Source organism: Equus caballus, chromosome 14 (genome assembly GCF_041296265.1).
Source record: "Equus caballus isolate H_3958 breed thoroughbred chromosome 14, TB-T2T, whole genome shotgun sequence".
In the NCBI taxonomy this organism is placed as follows: Eukaryota; Metazoa; Chordata; class Mammalia; order Perissodactyla; family Equidae; genus Equus; species Equus caballus.
Window position 1 is genome coordinate 102480754 of NC_091697.1, and position 22650 is coordinate 102503403.

Consider the following 22650-nt stretch of genomic DNA (forward strand, 5'->3'; position numbering starts at 1 on the left):
GCACTGACAGATAGAATCCCACATTAGAAGACACAGAGATGGCTTCTGATGTGACTTTATTTTTAGGATGTGTTTATTGATTATTTTTTCATGTTAATTTTGATTGCATCAGCAATCAATAAATGCATTAAGGGTTACACTGAAACCTTATTTTGACTTGAGAATCAATAATTCCATCAGGATCTGAGGGCCTTATCTGGTTTACAAAGTTCTGAAGGTTTCTAGAGTAGCATTTTGTATAACTGCAAAAGAACAACTCAAAAGACGGGAAAATTTCTTATACTTGTTGTTAAGATGTTGAACTAATCGATGAGGTGATGCCCATGAGGAACATTGATTTACACCTCTGGTGCATTTCACATGTCCCCATAATAAATGACAACGATATTTAATTGAACCCAACCTGGATAAACTTCTGAAGACAGAGTCTCCCAGCCTCCATCAGAACCTGGATCATGAAATCCCCTGGGAGAGCCTTTCTCGTAGCCTGTCAGCTGACACTTTTCATTTGGCTGGAAAGCGTTCAGTATGCCAAGATTTATCAGCACTGTCTAATGTTGGTGTAGTCTGAGTAATTGACGCAGAAGTTGGTATCTTCTAGTGCCTGAAGACCTGTCCTTGGCTTGGGTACTAAGGAAAGTATAGCTGGGCCCAACTCCACAATCTAGTGGCAAGGGGAAGCATTTGACACTGATCTTTAAAGTTTCCAGGTGGGAAGCTCCAGTTTTGCATATTAGTTTTGCCCATGACCCTTTCCACTCACATGAAGGGGAGGTCACATTCACCATGCCCCCACCGGAATCTGGCTATTTGTCCCATGTTTGCTGCCTCCGTGGCTGGTGCAACTTGCCACGCGTCACCTGGAATCACCAGCCTGGAAACCTGGACGTCATCCTTGACTTCCTTTCCCCTCACCAACCACACAATTGTTGGTGCAAGCCCACTGCCACCACCCATCTAGGTCCTCATCCCCACTCTCCTGGAAGATAGGTCTCTCTATTCCTGGTCTTGCTCTCATCCAATCCATCTCCTCACATGGCAACCAGAGCAATCTTTCTAAAGCAAGATCTAATCATTCCCAGGATTTAAAGTCTTCAGTGGTTTCCCAGGGACCCCAGATGAACTTCTCAATGACTCATAGGACCGTTGGTGGTCCCACGAACATCCATCCCCTTTCCCCCCAGGTTAATTTCCTCTCCTCTCTCCTTTTTCCTCTGTCTATGTTCTCCTGCCACGCACTCTCCGCGGCCTCAGGACCTCTGTGCATTCAGTCTCCTTTGTCTGAACCAACCCCTCTACCTTTCACACTGTGAATTCCTGCTCACCCTGAAAACAATGTCACAACCCCCAGAGAACCTCATCTAACACCTTCCCCTCCCACTACCTGTCTTCAGAGGTGACGGCCTCCCTTGGCCCTACACTCACCTGTAGCACAGCGCTTTTACCCAAATCCTTCTTTCTCACCCCAAAAGCCTGGGTGCCTCTAGAGGACTGGGACAAGCAAACTTGATCCCGGGGCTTAGCCCAGAGCTCAGCATTGTGTACTGGGCGAATACTGGGTATTACAGGCATTCATTTATTCTTGTCCCATTGGCAATCAAGATATGCATTGATCATCATTGAACAGCATCCCCTCCCTAGATTTTAGGCTCTTTGAGGATGGAGTCCACGCTTAGTCATCTTTGTATCCCCCTTACACAGAGCAATTGTTTAGCAAATATTTACCAAAATTATCCCTGGTTGTTGACAGCATAACCATTTCTCCCACCATTTTTTTTCTTAATTTCTTTTTTTAAATTGAGATATATTTCACATACCATAAAATTCATTCATTTCAAGCGTATAATTCAGTGGTTTTTGGTATATTCATGCAGTTGTCTAACCATCACCACAATCTAATTTTAGAACATTTTTGTTGCCCCAAAAAGAAATCCCTGCCGGTTAGCAGTCGCCGCTCACTTCCCTCTGCCCCCGTCCTCCACCCCAGCCCCAGGCAACCACTCATCTATTTGTTGTCTCTACAGATTTGCACATTTTATATATTTCATATAAATAGAATCATACAATATGCAGTCTTTTGTGACTGGCTTTTTTCATTTAGCCTAATGTTTTTAAAGTTCATCCATGTTGTAGCATGTGTCAGTACTTCATATATTTTTATGGCTGAATCATGAAACGAATGCATCTTGCAAAATATACCACTTTTTGTTTGTCCCTTCATCAGTTGACAGATATTTGGGTTTCCACTTTTTGGCTACTATGAATAGTACTCCTTAAACCCTTGTGGATAGGCTTTTGTGTGGATGTTTTTCTCCTCTTTGGTATATATCGGAGAGGAATTTCCGGATCATATGGTAAGTCTATGTTTAACCTTTGGAGGAACTGCCAGGCTGTTTTGCAAATAAGCTGCACCGTTTTAATTCCCCCCTCAGTGTATAAGGGTTCCACTTTCTCCACATCCTTACCAACACTGGTGATTATTACCTGTCTTCTTTATTTTAGTCATACTGGTATGTGTAGTGTGGTTTTCATTTGCATTTTCCTGATTACTAATGATTTTGAGCATCTTTTCAGGTGCTTATTGGCTATTTGTATATATTCATTGGAAAAATATTTATTCAGATCCTTTGCCCATTTTTAATTGGGTTGTCTTTTTATTACTGACTTGCAAGAGTTCTTTGTATATTCTGGATACAAGTCCCTTGTCAGATACATGTTTTGCAAATATTTTAACTCATTCTGTCTTCTTTTTTCACTTTCTTGATGTTGTCCTCTTGTCACACAGAAGTTTTTAGTTTTTATGACGTACAATTTATGTATTTTTTCTTTTGTTACTTGTGATTTTGGTGGCTTATCTAAAAAAGTATTGCCTCACCCAAGGTCATGAAGATTTACTCCTAAGTGTTCTTCTATGAGTTTTATAATTTTAGCTCTTACATTTAGGTTTATGAACCATTTTGAATTTTTTAATATGGTGAAAGGTAGGAGTTCATATTCATTCTTTTGCATGTGTATATCTAGTTGTCTCGGCACCATTTGTTGCAAAGACTATTCTTTCAACATTGAACTGTCTTGACACCATTGTTGAAAATCAATTGACCGTAAATGTCAGAGTTTATTTCTGGACTTTCAATTTTACTCCACCAGTATATATGTCTGTCTTTATGCCAGTACCACAGTGTTTTAAGTCTCACATCATTTTTATTTTATTTTTTTCCTGAGAAAGATTCGCCCTGACATAACATCTGCGACCAAACTTCCTTTTTTTTTTTGAGGAAGATTAGGCCTGAGCTAACATCTATGCCAATCTTCTTCTATTTTATATATGGGTCACCACCACAGCATGACTGACAAGTGATGTAAGTCTGCACTTAGGCTCTGAACCCACGAACCTGGGCTGCTGAAGCAGAGCATGCCAGACTTGATGACAAGGCCATGGGGCAGGCCTGCTCATATAACTTTTAAAGAACAGTATAGGAAAGCTATGTAATTGGCAAGTTGGGGAGAGTGGTCTCCTGGAACTGGGAGACAATTTTGTTTATAGGAATATGGATGTCAAGGGTAGGCAATAAACAACTATTGAGCATCTGTTATATGTTAGGCATCATAGTAGACACCTTCACATACATTGTAACAATAATCATGTCATGGCCATAATAACTTCACGCCTTAGGTCATATTATACTCATTTCAAGGCAATGAAACCAAAGGTTGGCGAGGTTAACTTGCCTAAAGCCATTTAGTAACTGGTGGAGGAAGTGGGATTTGTGCGCAGTCCCTAGGAACCCATAGCCCATGGTCTTTTCATAACAAAGAGCTTTTCCTAGGCAGATCTAGTGAACACAAACCGCATCTGAGGGCAGTGGAGGGACTTGAATTCATTAACATCATTTTTCTCATGACACTCTAGAATATTAAAGAGGCACTTACAACTATTTTGAGACAGTTGTCTAACAGAATATTTCACAAGATATTTAAAGAAATCACTCTTCAACTGTAAAAAATGAGTTTTATGGTTCATTTTAATTTCAGAGCTTATGTTATTCTCATTTATATGACCTCAAAAGTGATTGAACATTATTTTGTATAATTCACATAGTACAATGCATTTTGTTGGAAGAAAAGTTAGAACTAACTAATCTCAGTTGCATGGATTGGCCTTGTCCTTAATTCTTGTTTCCATTGAAAACCTTCCCAAGGTTGTTCTGAAATGAATATAGGTCACAGTTGTTGAATGAGTTCTATGTGAAATAAAAGAAGATTTAGAAGTGAGAAAGATTTGTGAAGTTAAACGAAGAAATGGTGTTATTTTTTGCATAATTTGGTTAATACAAGGCTCCGTTTTTTTCTTTTCTTAATTGAGGACACAGAGAGTACCCTCTGGGTCCCAGAGTCTGGATAGAGGTTAAGCTTAGATAATGCAGTTCCAGCGACGACAGAAACACAGTCTAGACAATTCTGTCATCTCTTGTTAACTTTTTAGCCTCTCTACCCTGCAGGGCAAGAGTCTATTGCTTTTTCTCGGTGAAGATGTTGCACCTAGATATTTAGATTGTCCAGTGTCTCTTATGTAAGGATTCTCATAATTCAACTCCTCTTAGAAATTTGTGCCAGGAAAAAGTTTTCCTAACTTGAGGAACCACTATGATTCTTTTACCAGACCGTGAGAACTACATTATTCATTGTACATCATTCTTGCTTGGCTCTGGGAAGCACAGAGCTAGATTTAATGCTCAGCTATGGTAAACCAGGACCCCAGAAAGAGGATCTCTTACCTTCCTGTGTTATTTTTCATTTTTTCTAAGATCGGCACCTGAGCTAACATCTGTTGCCAATCTTTTTTTTTCTTCTTCTCCCCAAAGCCCCTCAGTACATAGTTGTATATTCTAGTTGTAGGTTCTTCTGATTGTGCTGTGTGGGATGCTGCCTCAGCACGGCTTGATGATCTGTGCTAGGTTTGTGACCAGGATCCAAACCTGAGAAACCCTGGGCCACCCAAGCGGAGCACATGAACTTAAGCACTCAGCCACAGAGCCAGCCCCTCTTCTGTTATATTAATAACAAGTCACTCAGAATAGGAAGTAGGCAGAATACACAATACTGTTATTATCAGTAGAAAATACTATATCTTCTAACTCGAGTGCTACATGAAGATAGGCTGCCCAACAATTGCTAATTTCACAGAGACGTGTTTGTGCTTCTTGTTTCCAAGAAGAGGATTGGAAGAGAAAGTAAAAGAAAAAAAGTTTCTTACAGGACAGACTTTCAGATTAGGTTTTTCAGTCTGAGCCAGATTAGGGACAAAGATCCTCTTCACAATGCAAAGAACAGCAGTAGTTTCCTCAAATTCCCATCTTTGCATTGCGACTGAATCACGCTGAGTGAGCATTTTCCAAATTTCATTGTAGGTCTTAGAGAGGGTAAGAGGAAAACTTTACCTCTTAGGGGTATTGAGAGCCACACATAATTCATAATAGAAAAGATAAAGCTCCGGAAAGCACTAGTCAGGGACCAGACGCACAGCACTGTTGTTACCAAAAACAACTGGGTGGTTTGATGCCTGTCGTGAATATTGGAAAACAGCTAATCCCCCATGCTTCTTTGTATTTCGTACCTCTTCTGAGAAAGATCTGTAATCTAGGAAAATGTCTGCAGGTGAAGATTTGAAAAGAATAAAGATTTAGTGAATTGAACTTGCCAGTTACATGTTATTGAGCAGCTAAGACTGTTGCAAAATTTGCACGCAACTTATAAAGGAACATTGCAGTAAAGCATTCTCACTGTATGGAAATTTCCACCCCACTTCAGGGATAAGCTCCGTTGGATGAGGGCCAGGTGGCTTTGTTTATGGTAGTGGTGACATAATAGGAGGAAATGAATGGGGCACCTTCTTGAGTTGAGTTTTGCCAGAGTCACATGGAGTCCAGTTTTGGAACTAGAGGCAGGAAAGCAGACTACTTCTTTAGAAGTCAGTGGCAAATTAAGACTATTGCTTCATTTATAGGAGAAAGGAAGGCCTGGTGGTAGAGTCTGTGGCCGGAAGATAAAGGTGGTCAACAGTCCTCAGTTTTTACCAGAAGAGAAAGAATGCCCAAAGTTCTGTGTGCTTATTTCTTTCAAGACTCAGCCAGAGTATATTTTGAGCGCCATGTCTCTCCTTGGCTCAAATGTGAACAGTGTCCCTAACAGATCCATGAGGAAAAAGGAATTCTTTTCTACAGCTCATGGAGATTTTCTGTATCAGGAGCCCATGGACCTTTAATGCCTGACTCGGTCCTCCTGCCCTCCTGTTCTTTGGTTACTGGAAAACCCTATGTGCCCGTGCCCTTGTGATATTTGTTCTCAGTTGCAAACATTCTGCTATCCTCGTTCAACAGACAGCCAACACCTTGGTAATGGGATTTCAATAAAAATCGGGAAATTTCTTTTGTATTTACAGGCTTCATTTTCACCCTTGACTTAAAAACCGCCAGTTGGAAGTAGAAATTGAAAATGCCATTACTAAGCCCATTGGAGACTCTGGCCAGGCCATTTCTGTGGCCAAAAAGATGACGTCTGTCTCACATAGATCAGAGCACTGATTTTAATCAGCAGAGCTCTTCAAATCTTTAGGCTCAAAATTGCCTTTCCTCAACCCATACTTGTCAAGGAAAATGCATTCTTAGAATTTCAGACGGCTTTTTTGTATAATTAGATCCATGGAATAAAAAGGCAGAATGATAATTTTTAAGAGACTGATTTTTCACAGGACCCTAAGTTGGTGAACTACAATTTTGCCAGTTTCCTTGAAAGAGATTAAATCATTTAATTTTTTATGTGATCTTCAAAAGACATTGATTTCCAAGTTTGTGTCCAGAGCTGAAATTCTATGGATCACAGTTTCAGAAAATATCAATCTCTCAAAATGGGGAGGTGAAAAGGGTTGGGGGAGAGGTGGGTCTTTATGAAGACGAATAGGCAAATTTAAAGTTAATCAGTATTCAGTATGCTGACAATCATGAAAATATATCAAATGTGTCTGTTATAAATGCATATTTTGTTTAAATTCCAGTCATATTCACACTCAGAATAGGATACAAAGTGTTCCCACATGAAAAGTATCTAGCCCTGCTGATGCAGGTAACACTAGGTGGGGTAGACTGTTGAGAGAAATGAGTGATCTGCACAGGCAGGTAAGTTCAGAACCCCACATGCTAGCAGGCACCACTGTAGTGTTATCTTATGACCTATCCAGCAGCTCATAATTATTTTCTTCCAAGGCCTCCTTGTCATTTGACCAAACTTTGCAGGTACCCTCTAATTTCTTATAATTTCCTCCTCACTTATGCTTATGCTTCATAGTAAGTGTTTCTTGAAAATTGGGCTGAAGCACACGATAGAAGCAGCATTCACAATATCCCAGAGTTCTGTAATTGTCCTTCTTTCTCCAGCCTTGCCTTTCCAGAGAACTTAGCAGGTACGTTCTTCTTGAACTATACCTCTTAGCATCTCTCTCCTTCTCTATTCTCCCTCCCCTTCCCATCCCTAATTTCTTGCTTCCTCTTAAGTGTAATTTATCTACCCTTCAGATCCAAATTATACTGTCTGGGGATACTTGCTTCGATTTTAGCCCAAAGAGCAAACAAACTTTAGTTTTAGGTTTCCCAGGTGGTTCTCCTGTGAATTCAATGACACAAAGTGTAAAATGGGCGTAAACTCCCTAATTTGCATGTCCCAGTAGGTATTTACCATGTTAGATGTCGTGAAAGATACAAAGACGTAAGGCTCAACTCTAGCCCTCAAAGAGATTAAAATGCAGACGAGGCATCAATCCAAACTACAGACATATGAAACAGGCAATAGTGCCAGATAATACAGACCATCCTGTGATGCCACGTTCAAGGACGCACAGTCTATGAAGGCAGGCATTTCTGTGCTCCTCTTTGTTCACTGATGCATCCCCAGCGCCTAGAACAGTCCCTGGCATATAATCAGAGCTCAACAGATGTATGGAAGGAAGTACGGTCGACTCAGCATGTTTCTGTAATGAGCGCATATTGAACACAAATTAACTCATCCATGATTTATATGTTGGGGAAAAGTATTAGTAAAATGGAGGAGTTGTGCTGGTTCACACGCAGTTGTTCCCAGCACCTTAATAACTTGCAGCACCAAGTAACAGCAGTTTCAGGAAAACACAGCAAGACGCAAGCTGAGGAGAACACACAGTGTTGTTCCCAAGGCTGGTTCACACTGTGCTCTCGCTCTTGCGTTGGTTGGGCCATGAGCTCAAACTTGGAAGGGTTTATTGGGATGAGGGAGTTCGCCCTATATTGTACATTTTGTGCTTTTCTTCTTAACACAGCAGCCTCAAACAACTCTCCTTACAATCTCTTCATCAGTTACCTCCATCTTTTCATACAGGCGCAGTTCTCTATATTTACTGTAACACTTACGAGGAATTTAACATGGCTCATAAGCTCTGCTAGGATGTTTTGGAGTGGCCACTGGTTTCGTTAGTGCTCTGGCTGCAATGTTCCATAGGTTTTGAGTCATTTTTCCTAAGCCTATTTCCCCATAAGCCTCGTCATTTCTAGTGTGTGATTTCACAAAATGGGAAGAACGCAGCCATACTTTTATAGAAGAAATACTCTACTACAAACTTCATTTTCAATGAAATGAAAATGGGATTTGGCTGTGCCAGATGATGACAGAGAGCATTCCAGTTCTGGCAAGAGCATGAGCAACTCCCATGTAGATACAGTATGGAACCTTGTGGGGCTGGAGGGCTGGGAGCCCCGACTGGCAAGGGTGCCAGGCTCCTAGGAGTGGGCAGGTTTTGAACAGAAGAGTTTTAAGTAATTCAGAATTTTCTGTGGCAAAGTGCCTCCGAGAGCTTCTGGAACAGGAAGTGGCCTGCTGAAGCAATGTTCTAGAACCATTAACCTGTAGGCCTGTGCAGACGGATGCCAGGGCAAAGAAGGCCAGAGCAGGGAACAGGGGAGGAGGCCACCGAAGCCATGAAGTCGCCGACAGCAAGAACCAGAAAGGTGGCAGTGGGCCTGGAAAGGAGCCGGCAACGGAACAGACCTTGAAAGTGAAAAATCAATGGGAGCCCCTATTGGCGAGGGAGGGGAGAGGCCCCAACTTGACTGCTAGGGTCTGAGTTCAGGCCACTGATGGATACAGGCATCCCAGACAAGAGGCTGAGAAGCTGGGGGGACAGGAGCAAATCTGACAAGAAAAAAAGACAAGAAGGGTTTACTTGGCTACGTGCCATATGCCAACATTTAAATCACAAGGAATATTGTCACCTTAACTCGTGGCCATTTGACCGTGTCGTTGCTCCCTCCTTGGGCGCTGTGGTGGGGAGTTAGTGAGTCTGCTCTCCAAACGAGGTTGGCTTTTTAGACCGTCGCCTAAAGCGCCTTCGAAATTCACCCCGAAACCGTATTTTGAGTGCAGGGGAGGATGTTTTAGGACCCCAAGCAATCTATTCACGAATATTCTTTGTGACCGTCGCACTGAGTTTCCTCACCTGGAGACCCACGGCACAGGGAAACTTATGCCGGAGGCTCCTCTCCGGGACAGGAAGGCGAGGATGGGGGTGCAGGCACCCCAGCCCACCGCCGGCTCTGGATTCCCTGGGCCCACCGGGCGGACGTTGTCGCGCTCGGGCCCGGCCTGGGGAACCGCTCCGGGGCCCGCGCTCCGCCCGAGGAGCCGGGCCTCTCCCTCCGACTCCGACTTCGCCGCTCCCGCCACCCCGCCGGCCGTGCGCGCTCTCGGCGCTCCGGAGACACCCGTCCCGGAGGTTCCCGGCGCGGCCAGGGGACCCTTGCTGGATCCGGGAGGCGCCGCCGCCGGGCGGGCGCAGCGAGCGGCTCCCAGGCCCCGGCCTCCACCCCTCCTCCCGGGGATCCCCTTTCGCCAACACCCGCCGGGCCCGCAGGACCCTCCCCTCCGGAGGCCGGGCCTCGTCCGCCCGCCGGCCCGCCCCGCTCGCCGCGCCGGGGGACCCCGCGCCCGACCCTCCCCCCGGACGCCGGGCCCCGAGCGGGACGGAGGCGGCGATGGTGACTGGGCGGCGGCGCGGGGCGGGGGCGCGGGCAGGCCGGCGCGGCGGGTGCTCCCCCTCTCCGCCCCCGCCCCTCGGCGCCCTCCCCGCGCGCTAGCCCTGTGGCCGCGGCCCGCGCTCGCCCCTCCTCCCCCACCCGGGACCCTCTCCCTCCCCGCCGCCCCCTCCCCTCGCCGCCTCCTCCCTCCCTCTCTCCTCCTCCTCCTCCTCCTCCCTCCCGGCGGCCGGCGGGCGAGAGACGAGGTGGCTGCAGCAGGCGTCGCGGGAAGCCCAGGCTTGGGGAGGCTGCGGGCGCGGAGCCGGTGAGTTGGAGCCGCGGGGCCCCGCGCGCGCCTGGCGGGGGAGCCGGCCGTCGCGGCCAGGTGGGGAGCGCTCGGCGCGGCCGGCGGAGCCCGGGCTGGTGCGCGGCGGGGGGCGCGGGCGCCTCGCTCCGGCGCCCCCGGACCCGCGCGGAGGGAAGGGGAGCGTCCCCGGGACGGTGTTGGATGCTGGGAGTGGGTGGGAACGGCGCTTTTGCTCCCGCCGCCGCGGCCGCCGGCAGCAGGAGTGGAGAAAGTGGTGCCTGAACGGCGACTTGCCGGGAAGCCCGCGCGAGCCGAGCCCTCCCGCCGCCGCTGGCGGCTCCGGCCGCGGGCACCGCGCACGGGGCGGCGCGGTCCTGGGCACAGCTCGGCGCCGGGCTCCGCGCGGGGCCGCCCGGGTCGCTCCCGCGGGCCTGGTCTGCGGCGCGGGGGCCCGGCGGCCCGGACGTCGGGCGCGTCTCGGATCTGGGCTGCGTTTTTGCGGGCAACGCAGAGATTTGGGGTGCGTGCTGGAGGAGCCGGGCGCCGAGTGGGGAGGACCACGTCTGGGATGGGCGCGCTGAGCCCCTGCGACGAGGCGGAGGACCGGGGGAGACTATATGTGTTTCTGGATGTTTTTAGGCACAAAGTTTTGTGTTTTTCACCCCGTCTTTTCCCTTCCATTCAGCGGCCCAGTGCTTTTTGAACTCAGAAAAGCGAACAGATTTTCTTCGATCCCATTCACCTTCTATCATTTCAGGCGGGTCGGGAGTTTTGTGCGCATCCGTGGGCTGTTTCAAGGGGAGTGCTGGCAGCCTCCTCCCGCCACGCGCCCCCCCGCCTCCCGCGGGCGGTTCCCGGACTGCTCGTGCTCCCCCTGGGAGGGGGGCCTGCCTGGAGGTAGCCGTCAGTGACCCACAGGACAAAGTGGAACTGGTGGTTGAAATCCCAAAGCGGCGCCTCTAGACAAGTGTGTGTTGGAGCCAGAGGGAGGAGAGGTGTGGGCAGGGCAGCTGTTAGAGCCGCGTCCGGGAGGGAAACCCGAGGCCCCGAGCTGGAAGGGACAGGCGTCGTCGTCGCCGCGTTGCCTCTGCTTCACCCGCGCGCCTGAGAGCGCCGCCTCCGCCAGGTGGAAGCAGGATCGAGGCTGTTTCTTCGGTATTGCCTTTTCCTGGATAGTCCTACTGGTTATCTTTTAAAACGACTTCTCCTTTTCAAGTTTAAGACATAGGGAACACATGCTGGCGGGGACTAACTGTTTTAAAGATAGGGAAAAGAAAGAAAATCAAGATCCTCGTTTCTTTGTGCTGTCATACTGTGATAGGCTTGTTATGAATCTGTGTCAGAAATGCGATTCTTCAATGACAAAATATTTGAGAGCTTTGCAGTAATATCAGGTAAAACTCTGTATTACGTATTTCCCACGTGGTCACATGGAGAGCGTGGTGTGTTGTCGTCTGCAAAGAGTGCAGCAAACATTTTCTGCCAGGAAAGAAGACACTGTGTGTTGCAGCAGAGATGGAGTGGGGCGGGGGAATCGTTTGTCTTCAAAGCAGTCCAGTTAGGAAGAATAATTACACTGCAAATGAACATTCTTGAATGTAATTTACATCATGATGCATGAGCCAGTAATTTGTTTATAGGAAGGAGAAAGGATCTCTGTGGATGAAAGCAAAGCGATGCCTTCTGGATGGACTCAGAATTGGTGGCACCTGCCTACAGAGATGAGTGGCCTGATGAATTAAAGAGCTTTTACTGCCTATACCATTTGGGCAGGGCGGGAAGGGACAGTCCATAGTAAGAGAAGATAGAAAAATAATATATAGAAATGTGTGTATTTTTAATGAACATTGTATACAGCTTCTCAACTTCTTTATTGCAAAGAATTGACAAAGTAGGAGACCAAAATATAGCAGACACCAATTAGGGATGTTGAGTTCCCACAGGTGCCACTTACCCTGAACCTTGGACAATGTGTTTCATTTCTCTCAACCTTGGTTTCTGTGTCCATAAAATGGTGGTGATAAGGGTTCAAGTCAAAGAATCACTTTGAAGATTAGTTATGATTACTTCTGTATAGCACTTAGAGTGGTGCTTGTGTTAAGTGCTCAGGAAATGTTAATGATGGTTGTCAAGTATTTCAAATGCCCAGGAAAAGCAGTGCCATTCACAGAGCTGAAATGCAAGGAGGCCTGATTTTAGAGTGAGCAGCTGACCCTGAGTTGAGGCTGTACCCATACCCTTGGCAGCCCACACCCAGAAATACTTGGTCTTTCTAGAGCTTGCAAGTTGCATCCTTTTCGCCCATTCTGGTCAGCCTTTTCTGGGACTCCAGTTCTAGGGAAGATGTGGTGCAGGCTCTGTGTGGAGCTGCCTCTGGAGCACAGGTGTAGCTTGCAACTGCACGCCTCGCTGCTCCCTTGCAATGGAGGTTCTCCTGTCTTTCCCATGAAAGTAAATATCCAAGTTTTATTTGAGAAAGAAAGAAAACTTTAGTGGTGCACATGGTGAGTGCCTCTCTTGGGAATTCTGAAAGCAACTTTATGCTTACCTCTCTTAGAAAGATACAAGCAGTAAGTAAATATGTATCTAATCTCTAGAATTTGTTCCAGAAAGCCACTTTGAAGTATATATGATGTTAATGATACATTGTCCAGTTTCTACTAAGGTTGTACCTAAGAGCAACATGAACAAAAGGCTTTAGCAAAACACTTATTTTTTGAGCTGGCAACAATGCTGTCACATGCTCTTCTAATTGGGGAGGAACTGTGTTTGCCCAGTCGTTCATTCTTTTTTCTGTCATTCAGCAAATACCTGTGGAGCCTCTCCCGTGGACCAGGCTCTGTGCTGGCCTCCGGTATCACAGCAAGGACCAGGAGCAGGCTCTCCTCTCAAAGAGCGCACCTTCTAGTTGGAGAAGCCATCTCTGTGTGCGAAGGACCTCCGTAAACCCAGAAACTCCCTTTTTGATTTAGAAGAGCGTGCTCTGGGAAAGCAGTGCTAGATGTGCTCCCCTTCCACAAGCCCGTGGGGTGGGAGGGAGGTGATCTGGCTGGGGGTGGTGGCAGGGCAGCCGGTCCTGTGGGTCCTCCATGGGGAAGAGGGAGAAGGGGGCCTGTCCCTTTCTGTGCTTCATAAAATTGTGTGTCCAATTTGAGCCAATGTGCCATGAAAATGAGCAGCAGTTTTTCTCAGAGGGGAGACTTCTTGGCCTTAGAAAGGCAAAGAAGGACTCAAAGGTCAGGTCTGATCCTGAGCTTGTGAAGCCCAGGTTGTGTCCAGGGAAGAGTCTGTTCTGGCACTTGAAATACTTGACTCTGTTGCTGGGGAAGGTGTGACTGAAAGAGTAAAGGAAAGAGTGGATACTTGGTCCTTCTTGCACCTTCAGGGTTTTGTGTTTCTTTTTCATTACTTTAAAAACTGCACTAATAAATGATGCAATAATAATATGTATGTTTGGAGTCTAGAAGGCTTGCAAAGGTGTAGGTAGTCAAGGCATGACAGTAGTTGGACTGGAGGCAAGGTTGTGCAGGGAAGTTCCTGAGGGTGTAGGGTCTTGGGTGCTGAGCTGAGGAGTCTGAGCTTCATCTAGAAAGCTGTGTGGAAGATGGAGAATTTGCAGCAGGTGAATGACCTAATTGTATTGTGCTTTAAAAAGAACTCAGTAGCCGCAAGGTGAGCTAGGTGACAAGGGAGGTCCGGCGGGCACAGAGGATGAGCTGGGAGGTTAGTGCAGGAATCTTGGAAGGACTTGGTGAAGGAGATGGGGAGAGGCCTGGAGAGACTGACAGCACTTCTTTGGTGATCTTCCAGGGGTGGGCACTCAGCAAGAGGGAGTTCGGGGTGACTGTTGTGGTCATGACACCATCACTGAGATAAGCAGCTGTGGGGAATCTCAGTTTGGGGAGATGGCAAGGAGTAATGAATTCAGTAGACTCCAGAAATGAACTGTGAGCCTTCCAGGGAGAGATGCCCAGCAGAGAGTTGGATACCCAGGCAGGAAGAGAGGTCTGGAGCTAGAGATGAAAGAGGGAGCTATTTTTACAGCAGTGGCAAGTGGTTGCCTGGTCTGTTGAGGTTTATTAGTGTTGAGGGTGAGAGTAATCTGTGTCCTTGTGACTGAATTTTTCTCTTTTATCCTTTGAATAGGCCTAACTGGGGATAATCAAGTCCCTGGCCTTGGCCTTGAATGACCAGACTCTGACTGGTGTTATTTTGCAGACTTGGTGAGATCTGTGATGTTATTTTGAACTGAGATAGTTAAGAGGAATATACATAGAATGGTTCTAAATATATTTAATCACTACGATGTGTTTAACTGAAAAAATTGATCCTCTGCCCCCCGACACACACATATATGTTATGGACTGAATGCTTGTGTCCTCCCCAAAATTCATGTGTTGAAGCCCCAATCCCCAGTGTGATGGTGTTTGGAGGTGGGACCCTTGGAAGGTGATTAGGTTTAGAGGAGATTATGAGAGTGGAGCCCCGGTGGTGGGATTCGTGTCCTTATAAGAAGAGGAAGAGAGACCAGAGCTTGCTCTCTGCCACGGCAAGAAGGTGGCCTTCTGCAAGCCAGGAAGAGGGTCCTTGCCGGGAACCATATCTGTGGGTGCCTCTGAGAACTTGTTCTGGGAGAGCTAACTTTTGTTTTCATGTCCACAAAGACAGGCTTAGCCACTTTTTTTTTTTTTGAAGTTACCATATGACCTTCAAGGGCACTTGCTGTTAATTGGAATTTCATTCATTTGTGGAGTAAAGACAAATGTGCAAAGTAGACCCCAGGGAATGCTTGTTGGATTACAGGCTTGCTATCTGAGTTATGCACGACCGATACTCCTCTTACTGCTGTGGATTTAGGGTAAGGCCAGTGGGGATTATGAATCGTTGCCTATCTGTGTAACGCCTCACCTACCCATGCGTCTTCCCCCAGGTGCCATTGCAGGGAAAGCAGGTGGCCACCGACAGACTGGAAGGACGTAGACTAAAGTTTTAACTTGGTTATCTTGGACTAGTGGGGTTACAGGTGACTGTTTTGTTTATTTTTTGATTTTTCGGGTTTTTCCATAAGTAGCACATTACTTTTAAAATAGGAGTGTAGTAACAGTTGCCAGCGGGTTTTTAGTGTACAAAACAGTATTGGCAGTTTTGGCAACAACGCAGTCTGTCTCTTTACATCTGTGATTCATCCCTTGTACAGCAGGTCTCTGTCTTTAAAGAGAATTGAGCACAGCCAGAGGCACTCACAACTGAAACATACAACTATGTACTGGGGGGCTTTGGGGAGAAGAAGAAGAAGAAGAAAAAGAAGATTGGCAACAGATGTTAGCTCAGGTGCCAGTCTTTAAAAAAAGAAGAAAATAAAGAATTGACATTCTTATTTGTTGTAAATGTGGTTACTCAAACGGGATGGAGGAGAAATGCACCCAGGACTGGGCACCGGGTGACGCAAAGCCAGAGAGGGGCAGCTTCCCCTGACTGGGAGGGAAGAGCTCGCTCCTTACCTGGGTCTGCTTCGTCTGTTTTCATAAACATTGTGTGATCTGGGAGGTGTTTCACTTTTATATCTAAATGTGTAAACATCTGTCTGATAGATACGTACTGAACTAAATCTGATTGATAAGAAGTACTGAATTAAAATGTCCTCTCCTGAAATGTTAGGTTTTTTCTTTTTTAAGATTGTTTCAGTAGAACCCAAACCAGCTGTGAGATCTTAAATATCCCTTTAGCAGCAACCTCCCTACGTGCCCAGAAAATTAGAGGGGCTCTTTTTCCTCTACTGATTCTATTGTTCAGCATTTTCTTTCTTTCCACACTGAGCTATGTTGTCAAGGGCACCTGGAGTTCAAGCTTCCTCTCTCCTGGGGCAGGCTGCACTTGGCTGAATTTCACATTGTTTTCCAGTTTGGGGGCAGTTTGTCGGTGTTTGGGATGGCTGTAACTGCACAGACAGGAGCCGCATTTAATCCTCAAGTAAGGGGTGCATGGCACACATTTATTCAGGACAGATTAACCTCTTAACAGTTTTCAACTTTTTTCTCTTGCCCGTAGAGATAAAATTTTCTGAAATTAAAAGTAATAGACTGGATAGTGTGGGAACTACAAACTTACCAGTAAGCAGTCTTTTTTTGTGTTTATAAGTGACTATCATTTGTATATTAAATATACACTTAGGAAAAACATGGCTCACAACTTTAAAAACCATCTAAAAGCACATCCATTTTGTTTTCAATGGCTAACCGTCCATTCTGAAGATGATTCTACATGGAGAAGTATGTCCACGCACATACTTACTCTGTCATTTGCTCCTTATAGTGGTCCTCTCGGGGTTCTTCTGTAGTGGAAGCTTGTAATTTCCAACTTAATTACTGCTTCTGCATGGATTTGTGCTGTACTGCATTGCAGAGCGTGCCGGCTTAAACAGGTGACGGTAGGTCATTTTTGATCTGAATCCTTTTGGTAAATGGGTGTGCTTAGGTTGTCTTGTCTGTTAGCATGTTTTTTCTAGTTTGTGCTTAGGTCTATAGTTCTTTTCTCAATTAGGAGAGAAAGGGCAGCATCAAAGGGAGCTAAGTGGATGTGTGAAATGTTTAAAATGACAGTCCAACCCCAAAAGAGCTGTGGCCAGGTAAAGAGGCCACAGTGAATAAAAAGAACCCAAGCAGTGCTTATGAAAAGGTGTGACAGGTTGTGTACACACCTGTGTGGAGAGGTGGCTGGAGGACCGCTCAGGACAGTCTGATCAGCTGTGCTACAGAGGGACCGCTGCTCCCCTTGGTGTAGAAACTAGACTCATGGACCCTAAACAAAACTTGCATGTTTAAAAAAAAATTAAACATTTTAACACAAGAACTGCCATCAAGTTAGATTTCCTCTAGCTTGTACATGTGTATTTGGCTTTTAAAATCTTGGCCATGGGACTTCCCATTTCTTCTTGTCAAATTTCAGCTTTCTCATTCTGGCATGTTGTTCAGCCCGTGCAGATGATTTTGCATTCTGACCCAGTCGTCTGTCAGGTCTGCCATCCCTCTGGGCTGTGTGCTCTCCCTTCATACATTCTGCTCTCCGTTCATTCAAGTTCTTTGAGTTGTTTGCTCTCTCCATCTTCTTAGTAACCCAGGGTGCGTCAACCTTTGTGGGCGGCCAGAGGGCAGAGGGTTGGAGTCTGTGCCAAGATTCAGAGGAAGCTAATCATGCCCGTGACCTCGACCTCATTAACATTGTGTTGGAACCCAAAGAGCCAGCATTCTGTGGTATTGTTTGACTTTGGATTGTCCCTGCTGATTTACGGTCACGGGGTCCACGCTGCTGCTTTCTGAGGGAGGCCGATAGCAGAGCCAGATGAGAATGTAGAGACAAGTACTTGCTCCTTCCTTTTAACTCCCTAAAAGTTAGGCTTTGGGTTGTCAGCTAGTCATTGGGCCCTGCTGATGGTGATTTGGCCCCAAGACAAACCAAGACTGACAAGACTTGAGTAAAGAATGTGAGGGAAGAAGGTCTCTGAGAGTCTGGAGCGGAACTGGGTGGGCTGATGATCTGGGTGTTCCGCTGGGGGGTTAAGGGTGGAGGGTAACATCTCTCCTTGGTACTCTCCGTGCTTTAAAGCAGAGCTTCTCAAACTTGAATGTGCACAGGACTTACCCAGAATCTTGTTGAAATGCAGCTTCTGATTCAGCAGGCCTGGGACTCTGCATTTCTAAAGAGCCACCCATGACATTGATGCTACTAGTTCTGTGGACCACACTTTGAGTAGCAAGGCCCCACATAGAGCTGGGCCGTGAATAGGACTATGGAATAGTCAGCTGGAGGCTGAAACGTAGAAAGGCTGGTACCAGGAGGGCACCTGTGGCGTCTGACCTAGAAGTGGTTGCCTGTGCTTAGGACTGGCCTCTCTTGAGATGAGGCCAAGGGCCCTCAGCCCCGTCACTTCCTTTCAGGCCTGTGATAACCATTGGGTGCAGCAGTGCAGGGACTCCCTTTAATCCTTAGGGGAGAGAGGTTTTTGGGAGGTCTTCCGGGAGAGATATGGTTAAGCTGAGGAGGGAGGTTTTGTTTTTGTCAAGTTTTAGTTAAACTGATTTCCTCATTTCATGTTGACTATATTCCATAATTTTAACTAGGTAAAGAAGGCTCTAACTTCCTTCAGTTAAACCGCATTTTCTCACATACCCTATAACTTTGAAGTTATGTGATTACAAAGTTTTAAAGAGTTACTTTTTGCTTCACTTGGAGCATTATTTCTGAAACTTACCTGACACTCTGCTGGGTGCTGGCTACGTATTTACATTCTCAGACCCCCTTCCCTGGGGTTTGACTTTATAGGTCTGGAGTGGGTCCTGGGAATCCGTATTTTTTTAAACAAAGTTTCTAGATGGTTCTTATGATCAGGTAGGTTCTAGAAACACCAGTTTAGAGAAGCATTGATAGAGAAACCCGTCTATCTGAGCTGTGGTATTGGTCATGTGTGAAGGGTGCCCGCACCTGTTCTTTTCTTGGCCTTTTGGATACTTGGTTGTGAAGGGCTGGCTTCTGTGCAGTTAGATCCACTTTAGTTTTTTTTTTTTTTTTTTTTTTTTGGAAGATTAGCCCTGAGCTAACATCTCCTGCCAATCCTCTTTTTGCTGAGGAAGGCTGGCCCTGAGCTAACATCCGTGCCCATCTTCCTCTACTTTACATGTGGGACGCCTCCCACAGCATGGCTTGCCAAGTGGTGCCATGTCCGCACCCAGGATCCAAACTGGCGAACCCCGGGCCACCGAAGCAGAATGTGTGGACTTAACCGCTGTGCCACTGGGCCGGCCCCTCCACTTCAGTTTTTATCTTGACACATGCTTTCATTCTTACAGAGAGGCCCTTATCGTGGGTGGGACCACACTAGAGAGTCCTTTGTCAACAGTGTAGGAAGTCAGTTCTGGAGCCATTATTTTTAGAAGGTTTTACAGGCACGGATTATTACGTGCTTTGGGGCATTCTTGGAGGTGCTGGGCTATAAGCTTTGGGCACCTGTAGAGAAATCTTAGGACTGTCCCAAAGCTGACTTTTCCCACTCCCTCTGCTGCATTGGTTCAGGCACTGGGGATAATGTGTGTCCCTTTCCTAAGTAAATGCTGACTGGAAATGAATGGAGAAGGGCCCCTCATCCTCCACAGACAATTTGGTTGCAATCCAGGTGAATTGATAGATTGAAGAGTTGGACTTTGCACAACATTGTATCAACCTTATCCTCCATTGCCACAAGTGCAGGATTCATCTCCGCCTCACCCTAGGGGCAAAGTCAGCTTGTGAAACAGATAAAGTGGGAAATGGTCTGTGTTGGGGTCAGAGGGGTGTGGGAAGGGTTTCTCACCCAAAAGGTGGAATTCACTTACTGTTGTGCCTAAAATTCTACCTTCCAAGGAATTTGGGTGGAATGTTTCTCTTTAAACTAAATATGTAGGCATCCGCAGGACAGGTTATACATTAGTTATTTATACAGGAATTATTTCATAAAATGCTTCTCAAGATCAGTTGGCTAAGATCAGGGGATAAAGAGAGTGGACTCTGATGGAATGAAGTGCGTGCACTATGCACAGAGGGCCGAGCTGGGTGCAGGGCCACAGAGGGTGACCAGAGGCCCCAGCTATGTAGGGCGGTGCACAGGGAGCCAAGGACACCTGAGTGGGCATGAGGCAGAACTGATTCCCATTCACTTAATTTGTGTGTGTGTGTGTGTGTGGTATGTGGTGTGTGTTATAAATACTTTAATATCATCGATAATGTGTCTGGCATGCTTCTATCTAATGTGGCCATTTCACATATACTTGACCAGTTGTGGTGAAAAGCCAGGCGATCTGTATATAAAAATTAAGATTGAAAACGGTAACTGTACTTGGGATTATTTTGTTCTTTTTTTAGTCTATTTAATTTTGAGAGAGAGGCTAAACTCAAGGCTGAGGAAATGATCCAGTTTCTGCACCTGCTTCACAGGTGAACTTGGCCAGGAGCCTTCTCTCCTCCACCAAGCGCCTTGTCCCACTCAGTTTTGAGAAGGGCTTGACTCCTCTGAGACCCCAGGCCACCTAGAAAGTGTGCTGTCGTGTCTGCTTTCTACTCTCACATCTGCGAAGACTAACTAGACATCCAGGAGTTCTCAGCTCCTGGATGGAAAAAGAAACTCTGAACGTGGACATTGTGCGGCCATAGCCAAGCTTGTGTGAGGGCTCCAGCGTGCTTTCACGACAGCACCGACACGAGCAGAGAGATACTCTTTGCATCTGCTGCCTGAGTAAGCCCCGAGTTACACATAAGTACATCCCAGCGACCAGAACTCTGGGAACTTCTATGAAGAGTGACCCAGTCCCCAACCCACAGCCGTTTCCTGCCCCTTCTCCCCCAGAGTCCCTGCTCTGTCTTTAGATTGGGCATAGTGCCCCAGATTCTAAGATTCTCAAGGTGTTTCGCCCTGCTCCTGGGCAGGGTGTCAAAATAAAACACAGAAAAATGAACCCATTCTTAGCAAAAATAAAATGTCCTTGTCTTCCAGGGTCAGTGATTTACAGGTACCCAGGGAGGGTGGGAACACAACCTGTGAATGTGAGAAAGCGTTGAAAACCATCTGTACCACCTCCCCAGTATGACTGTTCCCTAGCTCTGTGGCCTTGGGCAAGTCAAGGTGAGGGGATGGAATCCAGGCCTGAAATTCTTATCTAGATGAGTCTCTGTGTCTGTGTGTTCAGTCATTGAGTCAACGCACACTTATTAAGTCCCTCAGGGAGCTTATAGTCTGGTGGGGGAGATGGCAGAACAGCCATTATCTTCAATGTGGTTAGCAAGGTGTGGGGTGTGGGATGAACGGGCCATGTGGGACATGTAAAAGGCCTTTAGAGGTGTGGGCACCACACGCACAGGGCAGGTGAGGAGGCTGGAGAGCTGAGGTGTGCAGATGTGCGCACGGTGCGGGGAAGGCAGTAAGGATTTCTGCAGTGTTACTGGTCCCTGGGGCCACGTGTGCTTCCTTGACTTGTTACGAGGTCCTGCAGCTCACCCATCCTCACTGTGACCTTGGCAAGAGGGCCACATCCTAGGAGCTGTGTGTGGTTGGGGCTCGCAGTGTATCACCATGATCTGTGTGCATCTGAATACTATTTTTATCTTTTGGACCCCACTTTTCCCGTTTTGTAAGGAAAAGCAAGAGTTATAGAAACATAGGCAAGGATGTGAGAATTTTCTTGCTCTTTATGGAAATACGCTTTTTTGGCGGGGAGGGGTAATTTTTCTTTCTTATAGAGAGAAGACAGATGTGCGAAGAGAGAGGCAGCCAACCTGGGCTCTGCTCAACCCTGAGTTACCTTATGGCTCCTCAGTGTCTCTGTAACCGCGGAGTTTATTCCCTGGCACAGGTAGGTTAGATACCTGGCCTCCAGTTACCCTGCCGCTGACATACACCAGGATTCTCACCCAGGTCTCTTTGATCCAACCCGTTGGCCAGGTAACACTGGCCAGGCTTTCTGCTCTGAGACCAAGGAGCCTTATGCATGGTCTGTAGGTCTCTACTGGGACCATTGGAGGCCTGGCTATTCCAAGTTAACAAAACGTTTCTTGTTTTTCAGGTAAACTGGGAAGCAGACTCTTGAGTTCACAGCTGGCCTGTGGGTTTTGCATCTCGTTAAGGAGCACCTCGTCATACAGGTGAGGGGTTGGGTCCTGGACCTGCTCGGGCTCACAGGTTGTGGGGAAAAACTAGCCTTGATGGTACACTCTGATAACCACTCGAAGTTCTCACTCATTAAAAAGGCAGTCCTTTAATGTAGGGCACCGTCTCCTCTAAGGAAGGTGGAAGATGGTCCCCTGTCCCTGTTGAGAGTCACCAGGTGAAGATGTTTCCCTGGCTGGCTCTCTCCTGGGCGTCGCTGGCCTTCTCATCACTCAACACCCTTTCTTTTGCACTGGGCACCCTTCTCCCCGCCATTTGAGTTGGTGCTTTAGAATTCCTTTTCCTCATTTAAGACCCAGCCCAAATTTCACTTGTTATTTATCAAATTCTCTGAATGAGAGGCTGTTTGGAGCATAGCTTTTTCCTCAGCTTTCCAGCAGAACGAATCGCTGCTTCTCTGCTCACACAGCCCGCTGCCCTCACCATGGTAGGCTTTCCTCGCTTGTTCTTGCACACCTTTTCCTCTAGGCTGTAAGTTCTTTTCGCCGCCGTCTCCCACCCAGCATGTTCCTGGCATGGAACAGACTTTCAATAAATGAATGAATGTTAGTCTGAGAAAAAAATGGCCTAGTAAACTAAACTAAGGCACAGCCACAAAAAAATCACAATGTAGTCCTAAA

At 46.7% G+C, this 22650-nt stretch overlaps 1 protein-coding gene across 9 annotated transcripts in view; it reads left to right on the forward strand.

Moving 5' to 3' along the window:
• Positions 1–10073: 10073 nt before the first annotated feature.
• Positions 10074–22650, forward strand: part of LHFPL2 (LHFPL tetraspan subfamily member 2) — a 157895-nt gene continuing 145318 nt past the window's right edge. For 4 of the 9 annotated variants that reach the window (XM_070234640.1, XM_023618119.2, XM_070234639.1 and 1 more), the window contains exons 1-2: positions 10121–10359; positions 21927–22005. The gene's annotated coding sequence lies outside the window, so the exon portion shown is untranslated. Of the gene's footprint in view, positions 10420–21603; positions 21717–21926; positions 22006–22650 lie in introns of all 9 variants that reach the window. The other 5 variants (XM_070234635.1, XM_070234636.1, XM_023618117.2 and 2 more) reach the window with 5 other exon arrangements.